The sequence below is a fragment of the Thermobia domestica genome, chromosome 15 (genome assembly GCF_964235325.1).
Source record: "Thermobia domestica chromosome 15, izTheDome1.hap1.1, whole genome shotgun sequence".
Classification (NCBI taxonomy): domain Eukaryota; kingdom Metazoa; phylum Arthropoda; class Insecta; order Zygentoma; family Lepismatidae; genus Thermobia; species Thermobia domestica.
In genome coordinates, this window is record NC_137468.1 from 175,140,136 (window position 1) to 175,154,990 (window position 14,855).

Sequence of the window (14,855 nt, forward strand, 5' to 3'; positions counted from 1 at the left end):
TAAAATAAATATGTGTAGTAGCATCTTCTAACATGTTTAAAATTCATCAGCTTCAATATTAAGTCGTGGTTGTCGGTAAAAGTTCATGAAAACCATGTATGAACATCATTATTAAATTATTCATTGCAGCTTTGGTAAATTCAAGATTGCTAATAAAAACTCCAACTGACCAAACCAGTATATATATATATATATATATATATATATATATATATATATATATATATATATTTGTGTTACAGTTTTGGCTAAGCAACATAGCCTTCCTCAGACACATTATGAAAGAAATATCCAATTTTGACAGCTTAAATACAATCTGAATGCAAGACACGCAATTAAGAGTTTCATAACAGGTGCGCAAAAGAGAAAGTGACTACACTAATTAAAAATTTTCTTTTTAGAGCTAATTAAAAGCTTACGTTTTGTAAAGAGGGCGTGTCTTGCTTTCAGATTGTATATAAGCTGTCAAAATTGATATTTCTCTCATAATGTGTCTGAGGAAGGGTATTTTACGTAGCCGAAACTGTAACACAAATATATAATCTTAATATATATGAACACCGTTAGTACAATATTTGCTAATTGAAAATATAGGATACGTATCGTATAGCTTACGTAGAAATAACTTCCTTTTATCCAGGTGCAAAATCTCCGTGTGTTTTCGATACACACTAGTATCTTTATCAATGTCTTCAACGGCATTGCTAAAGTGCTAAATGGTAACATATTTCTTCTTCTATACATACTTTTTTTTTTTTTAAACGAAATACCATTCCTCAGTTTCAAAATGGTTAAACGAAGCCTCTTGAACAAATACGTTATAAGGTGGAGAAGCGTTGCACTTTCTTCAAGGAAAAGGGAGCCGCGGTGGCTCAGTGGTAGAGCGTTCATCTCTGGTGCATGGAATCTCTGGTTCGATCCCAACTCGCGCAAAGTTAACTTTGTGGTGGGCAAACACCGTGCATGGGTTTTCTCGGGGCTCTCCCGTTTCCTCCCATTTCCTTCATTTCTCATCATTGCCGTCTTCTTTACACTAGCCAGCATAACCGTGGGACGTAAAACTTAAAGACTTTTCTTTAAAAAAATTGTATTTTTCCAATGTATTTGTAATTAGGTTTGTGCACTTCAAACAATGTTCTAACACGCTCAGAAAGTTTAATAATCATTTTACTTACATGCAGTTGTGATTCCTGAAAATCTATTATATTTCTTAGCTTTCGGCTTTCCCATAGAGCCTTGTTCATGGAAAATAAAAATAGAAGGAAAAATAACAAGGAAAAGTCAGAAAAGTAAAAGGAACGGACTTATCAGGATAGAGCAATGCAAAAAATGCATTGTCCTAGATGCCAGTCGCACATCGAATGGTGGAGCAGCACACTGTAAAATGACATCAATTTGTGCTGACAACCCTCCCTTCTTGAAGAAAAGATTTCATCATGGAAACCAACAAACAGTTACTTTAATATAAGTTTAATTAACTTGGGTAGATTACAGTATAGCTTTAAAGTTTGGAACTTAAATGTGAAAACTGACAAACAATCTTAATATAAAACTTACTTCACTTGTTCGCCATCAATCTCAACACACTTTCTCAAGATATTATATCATATTTCTCTTTTAAAATTTTCTTTAACATTGGGAGTCCAGAGTAGTGGCTGCAGTCATGTAGTTATCACATTTCCACAACTTATATTTCCATTTCACATTTGTGTAGATGTCCAGAATACCCAGACCTCAGAGAATGTTTAATACAGGCTATTAATCTTAATCTTATTTAAATTTTGAAAGATAACGTTGTTCTTAATTATCTCGTCCCTGCTTTTATTCGTGCGATTGAAATAGTTAACTTTTTTGAAGCTTTTCACTATAGGTTTTACCTATTTTCTTAGTTTCTTAGAACTAATTTAGATATTGTTTCTGTTGTTTATTTTATATTTGTTGTTTATTATTTTTTTAGCATCTTATGACCTCTATTATAATTTTTATCTTCGTTAATTGTTTATTTTGTTCTATTGTACAAGGTGCTGAAAAAGTAAATTTACCCTTAAAATTATATTTATAATTCCCACAGTTCAAAAGTTAACAGCAGAGAGTCATTTCTATTATTCTGTCTTTCGGAGAATTCTAGCAGAGGTAAACGTTTGGTTTATTTGAGCACAGGTTTGAAATAAATTGACCCTTCATCCTCGAAGTTTGCAACCAAACGAGCAAAAGGAGACCACAAATTATGCGATTGCATTTCAGTGAAACAATATTTCAATTGAGACCTTTTAGAGTAAGTTCAAGATGTGTCTGGTGTCAACGAATTATAAGTATGTTTTTTTCTACTAACAGAAATGATACCGGTAATGTGAACCCACGAATTCGCTCAGAAATATCACATTCTTATAACAAATTCTTTAACGGACGCGTACCGAGGATGACGACCAAAAGTGTTGAAATGTATTCAGAAAGGTTAATATTATTTTATCATTAAAATACGTTTCGCTTTCAGAGGGAAAACAGGAATACATAAAGTAGTGAGAAAAGTCAAGATGACGAAGGTATTGAATAGCCTTAACCACTTATCCTTGAAAGTAAAACTTACTTTTCCTATGTTATTGTAACTAATTTGGCAGTTCTTTAAATAATAATAGATGTATTTTATTTATTTATTTATTTATTTATTTATTGATGACTTCTTTTACGTGGCGAAGTTATGGCTCTGCAGCCTTTTCGGAGCACTTAACCACGTACATACATTGTTTCTTTAAACACAAATACACAGAAAATATAAACAATTACAAACGAAAAGTATTTCAACCACATAAAAAAGAATATGCTACTTAAGTAAAAAAAGAAAAAAAAAATTGAAAACAAAAATGAAAATAATATACAAGAGAGAAAATAAAAAGGACCTCTATGTAGGAATACAATCTGAAATAAAAATAACTTGGAGAAACATAAATTAAATATTATATATATCGGTATTAGAAATATAAATATATATAAGCTGTACAAATTAACATGGGTTAGTAATTATGTGTGTGTTCATACATGGGTAATTAATAATTTGGTAAGACGAAGATGCCTCACGTGCTGATGGTATCCCTACCTTTGCTTAAGAGGAGGGACTTTACAGAATTTTTAAATTTGGCAACTGTTGAAACATTGTGTATTAATTGAGGTAAACTGTTCAAGAGGCGTGTAGTACTTATTATGAAGGATATGGAATATGAATTTGAATTGTGACTGGGTATGGAGCGCAAGAAATTATATTGTGATCTTGTGCTTCTATTATGAAAGTCTGATAAATATAAAAATCTACGTGCTAGATACGATGGTTCTGACGCAGTAAGTATTTTGTACAATAGGGTAAGATTATGTATATTTCTTCTTTCTACTAAAGACAAGATTGGTACATAAAACTTCTCGTTTTCAAGTTGAAACAAGACATACTATGAATTGCTCAAGAAATTCAGAGAAGATGGTTAGAAGCAGAGAACTTCTGTCTAGGCAAACCAAACAGCTGAGTAGGGGCCTCGACTAGGGAATGAAATGGGACACATTGAGAATACAGGACACGGAAAAATGATGCAGTCTGTGAACTATAGTGAAGACATCCGTTCCTTTGCAGAGAAGAGAATTCGTCGTTCGTAATCTTGTAATTATAAATGTAAATAAAAGAAGTATAATTGGTACTAGTCTTACTTTATTTCTAAATCTACTTGACTATTTGCTAAAGTCAAAGTATTTTAAATAAATAAATAAAATAAAAGTAATGATAGTTACAAACAAACAAAAGAGGAACCCCGACTCTGTTAACTGCATAATGATCCTTCTTGGTTTGTCTGTTAGATAGTTAGTTTTTACTGAAACAAACTTATACTTGACGGGCTCTAAACTGGACAATAGAACTTCATTGTTCTGTTTTAGCTCATTCTTCTTTGCCAGTGATCGCTAAACCATCGATCGCGAGCTACTAGTAGCTTGCAGGGACATTTTAGTTAGATCGCGTTAACACTCCGGTTCATGTTTACTAGAATTGGAAGTTTATAGGCAATAAACAAATGTAAGATTTTTTAAAAAGAGTTGGTAGTTGTTATTTTTTGGGGGAGGGGGGGGGGGGTTGTTCACAATAGGATTTTAAAACGGTACTGTAGCTCAGATGACGACCACTGCTCTATGCTATTGTCTTAGGATATATTTTAGGTTTAATTTATAGGATAGGACAGGATTTCTATAAAGAATCAACATTTATAAGGTTATATTTTTCGTATGTGAGGTCAAAATTACAACACTGTTGTACTGTTTGGACACCAAATGTCACTAAGTACTCTGATGTAATAGAAAATATACAGTTTAAAATTCTTAAAAATCTTGCGTACAAGAAAACCGGTGTTTACCCAAAGTACCGTATGTCCCCTATGAAGACTTAGAAACGAATTTTAGTTTTCAAACATTAGAAAAAAAGAGATGGGTTTTTGATTTGTTGTTCTTACATAAATTATTAAACGTTAAAATTGATTGTCCAGAATTAGTTTCAGAAGTGTTATTACATGTTCTAACAGGCAAGACTAGAACAGTAAACACTAGAGAAAAGCAAGAACCAATATCTTACATAATATATACACTGTGGAGAATGTGTGCTTCATATAACGAAATGATCAGAGTTAATGCAGTAGATGTATTTAATATGTTCGAAAACAAGTTCAAAACAATTGTCACGCAATAACTTGTGCATAATTAAGTGACGTATATTTGTGTATGTATATTAATGTATGTTAGGTAATTCTGTACACGACACTATAACTGGGCATTAAGCCTGTTGTGTTTTCCTTATGAAATAAATAAATTTATTTCGGCCATTGATACATATGTGTTGAAGTTCTTCAAGCTTGAAAAGACATGTGGCACAAACTTTACTATCACATTATTATTAATAGTAGTGTTAGTGTTGACTATACATATTTGATCAACACTTGAACTTAATACCAAATGCAATGATTTGACAAGCTGAAACGTACACTCATGTCCAAAATGATTGTCGCATATATATAACTGTCTTCTTGTAAGAATATAATTTGATAATGATTTTGCACGGTACTTTTAATACTGATACTATGTGTATAATCGGGAAATGTATATTTGTGGTAAATTTCATAGGAAAACAATTATAAATACGAAAGTTAGAATGAGTAAAACAAAATGTTGCTAAATGGACAAGAAAGTTTTATTTTCGTTTTATTGTTCTTATTTACTGCTCTTTTGACATGAAATTTGTCACATATATGTCTTTGCCGATTATGCACATACTAACATTATAAAAAAATACCGGGCAAATTCGTTAGCAAATTATATTCCTACAACAACATATTTATAGACATACGACAATAATTTTGGACATGAGTGTACAAATATAACTTAAAAAATGTGATTTAAAATACTGAAACATATATAGCAAAATGTAATTATACTCATCATGTGCCTATAGTTTTGTCACCAAATACATGTTCCTTCGTTCTTCGTCACTAACTTAAGATGATATTTAGATAAGAGACTTAAGATTTGGAAGTTAAAAATAAGTGAAACAAGACCTTCGGTGGTAGAATGTACAAATTCTAAATTGATTTGGCACATCATAGGATCTAGTGACATTCTTCTGTTTCTACTGTGATCAACCTGCAGATTTCTTAAGCCATAGAGTAAGTTAATATGCTGTTTTGGCATCAACTATTGCGCTTTCATGAGCTTAGATTATAAATAGGAGAGAGGTTTGGTTATGGGTCGCACCTTGTCCCCTACAGGGACAGTCATTCTGGAGTGCTCTAGTGCTCGAGCACTTGCAGAAATTTTGTAGCAGTGCTTATCACCCACACTAAACTGACGAAAGAAAATAAGAAAAGACCCCCCATCCCCCCAAAAAAGAAAGAATGGATAAATGTAGACCAAAGTAGTAGATAAATATTTTGTAATCTTTTACCATATTTCTTAACCTAGGAAGGCTAAGTCGGTTGCAAATTGTACTCCCACTTATATTTTCTATGATAGCTCTGTAAGTTAGTTTTCATTTTCCTTATATTTGCCTTTAAATAAATGAAGAATATAGCAATTAAATAATTTTTATATAGAAAGCGTTATTTTTCTTTAATATATATATATAAATTTTTGATTAGGGTCTAAAATGAACCCTACTCAGCAGTCCGTGGAAATAATTTAAATTATTGCAATGCGCATTCTTTTATATTTGAGCTAGCACTACTGCTTCATAACATAATAAATTCCGAGAATAATGATGTAAACATTGAACTTGTCACTTGGCATTGAGTACCATTGTGTAGCAGCTAGCTAAAGCTCTAGAGTGAACTATGCAGCCCTTACCAAATAAGAACTTCTTGCATATGGTTCTTTATCTGATGAGGATTATGTTGAGAATTTAGAAGAAGAAATTGACCACCAAAGTGATAAAAGTGATGACTTTATAAATTCTCACTACCAAACACACATCACAACAAAAGTACCTTGGGATCCAATTTGTATTCCGCTTTTCACTCCGCGGGTACTATATACCTTGACCGTGCAAGAGTTAAATGGCGGTGTTCAGAGCACAACGGCCTGAAGTTCAGTTACTAAGGTTGTGAGAAAATTCGACATAAAGTTTGTACTCTTTTTTTTTTTCTTAAATACATAGAAAAGTGAGCATTGCTTTTCACATTATAAGAATTAAATATAATACACGGACATGAATCTTTTAACCATTGAAAAGAGAATGAAGTAGAGATGTTAAATACGAAATACGTCCGAAATGGCCAAAAAGTGGACTTGAACCCTTTGTGCGCTGAGTGTCTCAAATTATATTAATTCTCGATATTTTCATAAAGCGGAGAGAGGAATATGGAATTGGGGCAGAAATGTTACCAGGGATGAAAACCCATAACATTTTTAAAATATTTGGAGGAGCACTAAGTGAATTCTCATATTTGGCTGACTTGAACTCTAAGCAAGGAGAATGTGTGAACAGTTCAATAAACATATAGGCCCTACAACGTATTTCTAAATCGAATATATTTTATAAAAGTATAGTAAAACTTTAAACCAGTTTGATATATGCTTTCGTTGGATCAAGATTATCACCATTTTTGACTGATTTTAAGGCCAACAATCAAGTAAAAACTCAAATGTCATACACATTGCACTGTATAAAAGTCGAACATTTTCTACGGAAGATATCGCAGTAGTTCTTCTTTGATCCTTCATTGATTTTAAATCCAAGCCGTTGTGATGACTATGAAGCCTCATAAATAATGCACGACATATACATATCGCACCAAATTCGAATAATTTTTACGAAAGTTACCGTAGAACATACTTTTAGGTCCCACGGTGTAAGTCACCCAATTTTTGACTGATTTTAATTGCAAGCAGAAAAGTAGGAAAATAATATATACTTCACATTGAATAAAATCAAATAATTTCACAAAAACTATTAGGGAATGGATTTTTTTTTAATATCGGAGAAGGGAAAGTAAGTCAACTTCTTGCTCTTGAATTAAACTCCCTATTCTGGAAATGGTTCTGAAGCTTTAGTAGCCACCGAACATTTTCGGGTTCCCCTAGACTCAGAGCACCCACGCATCCTGGAATCAGTCGTTCTTTCAGAGAAAATGTTCCGGGGGGGCACACTTACTATTCCGGGGAGGGGGGCACTGCTGGTACTATTCTATTTATTATATTAAAGACGTATTATTTTGATCTCATCCGGGGGGGGACACTCGCAGAGCTCCAGGGAGGCAGTGCCCCGAAAAAAACATGTCTGGAAGAAACACTGCTAGCAGTGAAAGTTACATCAGTGACCGTACTGCATCAAAATCGAATCATATTGGCGAACTTCGTCTAAGAAAATTATTTTAAAAATGGAAACACGAAAATTTAGGAGTATCACTTCAAAAAGCTATATAATTACCTTTCAATTCTAACACCAAATAGTCCATCAGACACCAAGAATCAAGTATTTGACTGTATATGTATTTTTAAGAGTTATAAAATAGAGTACAACATTTGAAAATCCCAGGAAATTGAATATCGGTATTGCTGGTTAGAAATTGAATGTATGCCATCATGCACCATTATTAAAGCCTAACTTTTATGCTTTTAATTACTGAGAGTCACATAAGCAATCTTCCACTCTTATAGTTAATGTTTAACATAATGAAGTTTTTGACATTTTATTCGATAAGTTTTAAACATACGTACTTGAAACTTAATATAATTTTCATTATATAGACCGTACATGTAGAATATCGGAACGAAAAACACTGGATTAAAGAGGGAAAAACAGAAAGATGTTAGGAGTAGTACAATGCAGACTGTGGTCTACTTACTTGGAGAATTTGACTTTTCTGCAGATTGTGATTTTTTTTTAACTCCTAGTTTCTGGTTTGCTTCATACACACCAGACGAAGCAATTTGATAGAAATTGTAGTCAGAAATTAGACAAGAAATAAATAATTGCATTTAATCATAATGAATGTACATTTACACAGCGAAGGAACACCTCCCCAACTTGCAAATGTCAAATCTATGTGGCAATAAAACTTTTATCTTGAGACAGAAGGTTGCAATGCTGATGTGAAGAAAAAGAGAAAGCTCATTTAGTCATGAACTAGATGTCTGCACGGGCTCGTGCGGAGCCCGCGGGCCGGACTCGGGCCTTAAATTTTTAAGTTTACAACCATATTTCTCGGGCCTCCTCGGGCCTAACTTTGTAAACATACTGTACAACGACATTTATTGGACCGTTCTTTCTGGAGAACGTTTGAAGCACAACTGCAAAATTGAACTTCTAATTGCTGTAAATAAAAATACAATATTGCGCTAATTATTAAGTTTCTGTAATTCGGACTTATTTAGGGGCTCACTTGATTACCACACGAACTCGGGTCGGGCCTCATATTATAAATTCATGGGCTGAGCCGGGCTCGGACTAAAAATTCCGGCTCGTGCAGTCCTCTACCATGAATTAGCAGTTCTTGAGAGATGTGAAGTGCGATAGTGACTCGCAGTGAAAAAAAAAAAAACTGACTAATTATTCAGACTGTATTGGAAGATTATAGAGATAGGAAAGTGTCTCGTACATATAGCCTTTACCCGATCTACAACTTCTAGTTGAAATAAAGGAATAAGATAATAGGTGAAACTTATTTCTGTTACGATGAAACCATATCGAGAAACCATTCGTTGATATCACTTAACCTTTTTATCGCTATAGCAGGGCCAAGCAGAGATGGTCTCTGACGTTTCTTATCCCATGCGGTGGGACAATGCAGACTCTACTTTGATACTAATGTTATCAACCACGGTCACTCTGTCTTGCATCATTAATTTAATTGCCACTATAGATGCACCGAAAAAAGCCCTGACACGTGAGTAGTGCCAATGTCATTGCGAGCTGTCAGAGGTTTTCTTTCACTGGCTGCCCTATAGGTAAAGATTAATATTCAAAGAAGTGGCAATAAATTTGTACAATTGCTGGCCACACTACAGGAATAAAGTTAGAGATAGAACATATTATTTGGGACGCTTAACCAATCTGAAAAAAATTGTTTCTGGCTATCTCTTAGCACTTTTTCTCTAAGGAAATTTATATTAAACCGGAAGTAGTAGTAAATTTCTCCCACTTTGATGTTTTGGTAGCGAGATGAGTTATAAATGTTACCTTGCTTTGAGACATTAAATCTATCAAAGAAAAAAGAAGCTTTTTGCTATCTATTACCGTTACAGCAAATGGTTAATTCCTACTACTTTCGACTTAAGTAGAGAGTTACGTATTACACAGAACCTATCCTTGGAATGTTGAATCCATTCCAGAAAACCGTTTGTCGTTATCTATTACCGCTTTTGTTGTATTGAGATCAATATTAAAGCCGGTAATAGTAGTAAATTTCTCACACTTCCGGTTTTAGAAGAAACATACAAATGAAAATACCTTTTCTTTAGACTCTGAATCAAGTTTAAAAAAAACACTCGTCGCAATCGCGCATTTATTCTATACTGACAAAGGGGGTCTCGGTGGCTCAGTGGTAGAGCTCTTGCCTCTGGTGTATGGGGACCTTGTTTCGATCCCGGCCAAGTAAGTTTGTGATGGACAATATCATGTCAATGGATTTTCTCGGGTTACTCCCGTTTTCTCCCACATTTTCATTCCACCATTCTATCATCATTCATCTGCCTAACTCATACGTTTCTCTTAGTCTAAAACGCACAATTGTAGGACATCCAATTGAAACATATTTTCCATTGTGATCAACGTTGAAACCGGAATTTATGCTACTTTCGGTTTGAATAGAGAGTTTACGCAGAAAATGAAACCTATTCTTAGGACGATAAATCGATTCCAGTAAAACCACTTCTCAGTGTATGAAACCATTTTTCTTCTAGCATGGTCAACGTTGCATTAGCAAGTTGTTAATATTCTTTCAGTTTAGCGAGACGATTAACAAAGTAAACGGAACATATTTTTGGAATGTTAAATTGATTCTAAGAAACCACTTTTCACTGTCTTGTACCGTTTTTTTATCAAAGGAGATCAGTATTGGAAACGGAAGTAATAACACATTTCTGCCACTTCCAGCTTTAGTAAAGAGATACTGGGGAAGATAATGACTTTCTTGAGACGGTGGTTTGATTTCAAAATGCCGTTCCTTCTTATTCGTTACCTTTCTTGCTCTTTGCCAATCAACGTTGCAACTGAAAATAGTTAATTTCTTCCACTTCCTGTTTGAATGAAGGGTTATTGGATGAGACTGAATTTATTCGTGGAACGTTGAATTGATTCCAGAAAATCTCTTCTCACTATATCTTACTGTTTATTCTCCTGATACGTGTTACCAACACACGGTCATAGCCAGTGGCGTATTTAGGGCAGTGGCTTCCGGACTTAAGCCCCCCCCCCCGAAATCTTACTTAGTATAGTAAAGTAAATGAAATATCTTGCAGAAGTTTCACATTTCCAGGCAAAACCCACTCAGAAAGTTAGCAAAGCCCCTCCCGAAACAAAATCGTAAATACGCCAGCTATTCTGTAAGACTTCCAATACTTACGTGTAACAAAGAGGTAACAGGTTCGATTGCCAGTAGGAAACAGTCGAAAGGGTGTAACACCTTTTCCAGGTCCGCCATTCTGAGTGCGGTTTTACTGGGTTTTTCGCGTTTACACCAAGCAAATGCCGGGATAGTACGTAATATAATAGTCTCAGACCGCTTCCTTCCTTCCCCATTCCTTTCCTCCTCTCCAATTCCCTGGGCACTGTGATCGCCAAGGGACGTCATCCTTCGTATGTGTGACGAGCCAACATGGCCATAGATGCCGAAAGCGCACAAATCTAATTCCTAATCCTAATCATAGTGATTGGCTAACATGGCTATAGATGCCGAAAGCCCAGAAATCTAATTCCTAAACGTAGTGATGGGCTAACATGGCCATAGATGCCTAAAACCCAGAAATCTAATTCCCAATCATAATCCTAGTGATTGGCTAAAATGGTCATAGATGCCAAAAGCCCAGAAATCTAATTCCTAATGCTAATCGTAGTGATTGGCTAACATGGCCATAGATGTCGAAAGCCCGGAAATCTAATTACTAATCTTAATCATAGTGATTGGCTAACTAGATGTCGAAAGCCCGGAAATCTAATTCCTAATCTTAATCATAGTGATTGGCTAACATAGGCATAGATGCCAAAAGCCCAGAAATCTAATTCCTAATCCTAATCCTAGTGATTGGCTAACATGGCCATAGATGCCAAAAGACCGCAAATCTTATTCCTAATCCTAATCATAGTGATTGGCTAACATGGTCATAGATGCTAAAAGCCCAGAAATCTAATTCCTAATCCTAATTCTAGTGATTGGCTAACGTGGCCATAGATGCCAAAAGCCCAGATATCTAAGCCCTGACCTAACCTAACCTAATCCTAATCCTAGTGATTGGCTAACATGAATATAGATGCCGAAAGCCCAGAAATCTAATTTCTAATCCTAATCCTAGTGATTAGCTAACATGGCCATAGATGCCGAAAGTCCAAAAATCTAATTACTAATCCTAATTCTAATTGGAGTTTTACGTCCCACGATTATGCCGGTTAGGGTAAAGGAGACGGTGATGAAGAGTAATGAATTAAATGGTGGAATGAAGAAAGTGGGAGGAAACGGGAGAACCCCGAGAAAACCCATACACACGGTGTTTGTCCACCACAAAGTTCACTTGGCGGGGGCTGGGATCGAACCAGGGACCCCAAACACCAGAGGTGAATGCTCTACCACTGAGCCACCGCGGCCCCAATCCTAGTGATTGGCTAACATGGCCATAGATGTAGAAAGTCCAGAAATCTAATTCCTAATCCTAATTCTAGTGATTGGCTAACATGGCCATATATGCCGAAAGTCCAGAAATCTAATTCGTAATCCTAATCCTAGTGACGAGCCATCATGTCCATAGATGCCAAAAGTCCATAAATCTAATTCCTAATCGCAATTCTAGTCATTGGCTAACATGGCCATAGATGGCGAAAGCCCAGAAATCTAATTCCTAATCCTAGTGATGGGCTAACATGGCCATAGATGCGAAAAGCCCAGAAATCTAATTATCAATCATAATCCTAGTGATTGGCTAACATGGTCATAGATGCCAAGAGCCCAGAAATCTGATTGGCTAACATGGCCATAGATGCCGAAAACCCGGAAATCTAATTCCTAATCCGAATCATAGTGATTGGCTAACATGGTCATAGGTGCCAAAAGCCCAGAAATCTAAGCCCTTACCTAACCTAACCTAATCCTAATCCTAGTGATTGGCTAACATGAACATAGATGCCGAAAGCCCAGAAATCTAATTCCTAATCCTAATCCTAGTGATTAGCTAACATGGCCATAGATGCCGAAAGCCCAAAAACCTAATTCCTAATTCTAATTCTAGTGAATGTTAACATGGCCATAAATGTAGAAAGCCCAGAAATCTAATTCCTAATCCTAATCCTAGTGATTGCTAACATGGCCATAAATGTAGAAAGCCCAGAAATCTAATTCCTAATCCTAATCCTAGTGACGAGCCATCATGTCCATAGATGCCGAAAGCCCAGAAATCTAATTCCTAATCTTAATCCTAGTGAGGGGCTAACATGGCCATAGAAGTAGAAAGCCCAGAAATCTAATTCCTAATCCTAATCCTTATCTGCTGGGCTTGAAAAATCCACTCGCCTGCTCGCCAATGGCGAGTACTTTTTCACATTTGTCGAGTACAGGCTGTGTAACACTGTGATTACAAAATGGTCTGGCTAGTATTTGCAAGCAAGATTCTTCAAGGCCTGCTTATCTGTAGCATAGTTTGGAAGTGTAAAAGTATTCCTCTATTATTATGGATGTGTCAAAATATCAAATAATACTTTCGACTAAGTGGATAATTTCAAATATCTAGGATCAGTATGAACAGATCAAAACCATATCCAAGAAGAAATTAAATGTCAACTCAAAGCAGACAATTGGTGTATTATTATTCACTTCAAAATCTTCTGTAATCGAGAATTCTGTCAAAGAATTTGAAACTGTAAAAACTACAACCATGCCTGTTATGCTGTATGGTTACGAAATACGGTCGGTTTCTCTGACTATGAGGGAAGAATGCGGACCGAAAACATTGGAGAATACAATCCTGAGACAAATTTTGGACCTAAGAGGAATGAGAATGAGGAATGGCGGAAACATCATAACGAAGAACTACATAATATATGCCGTTTACCAAACATTGTTAGGGTCATCAAGTCTAGGAGGGTCAGGTAGACAGGTCATGTAGCCAGAATGAAAAAAAGTAGCAAAACTTTCAAAGTCTTAACTGGAAGTCCAATTGGAAAATGACCATTAGGAAGACCTAGACACAGATAGGAGGACAATATTAAGATGGATCTGTTAGAAATAGGAATACAAAGTAAAAACTGAATCCATTTGGCTAAGGACAGAAGTCAATGGAGAGGTTTTGTGAAAGTGGCATTGAACCAAGGGCGCCAATCCTGGGGTGGCCGGAGGGCCCGAGACCCCCAAAGCTCATGTGTGCCTCCTATTGTATTTATAAATATACAATATTTGGCATAATTTGAAGGCAATTTGTCTTAAAATCCTCATATATATATACCTTCTGCATCTGAATGCCCCCCCCCACAAATTTACAGAGAAATCGGCGCCCTTGCATTGAACCTCCGGGTTCCATAAGCCATAGAGTTCAGTTATTGCAGCTTCAGTTCAACGTTGAAACAGGAACAACCGGTTTTAACTGATATTGAGGCAAGCTCCCTTAAAGCATGATTCTAGAAGGGAGAAGGTAGAGTTATATATAACAACTTTATAGGTTTGAACTTCGCATCTGCAGCGATAAACTTTTGAACAACTTCAAGCCAGCTATAACTAAGTAGTAATTCGATTGTTTAGCTTTGGTCTTGGATATCACATTAAAACGCGACATTATTGAGATCAGCATTTCAAGTGGGCCGCTTCTTTTCTATATGCTATTTGAACTTTCTCTTTCTTCCCAGATTATTAAATATTAAATTAAAAAAACTAAATTGAATGTAAGAAGAAAGCGAACACCTACACGCCCTCTATAACTTTACTTCATTATCGAAAGCTTTTAAATTAGTTTTCATTAAAGTGTTAGACGAATTCATCAACTTTCGCGTTAAATTATTATATTAAGCTATTTTCAATGGAAGTTTTTCGAATTGATTACATCTTGAGTGACTTTAACTCTGAATTGAGTCACCCACCATTGTGTCGTATAACACAACAGGAGAGAATGTTTTGTGGAACATAATAATACTGAGGATTATGGGT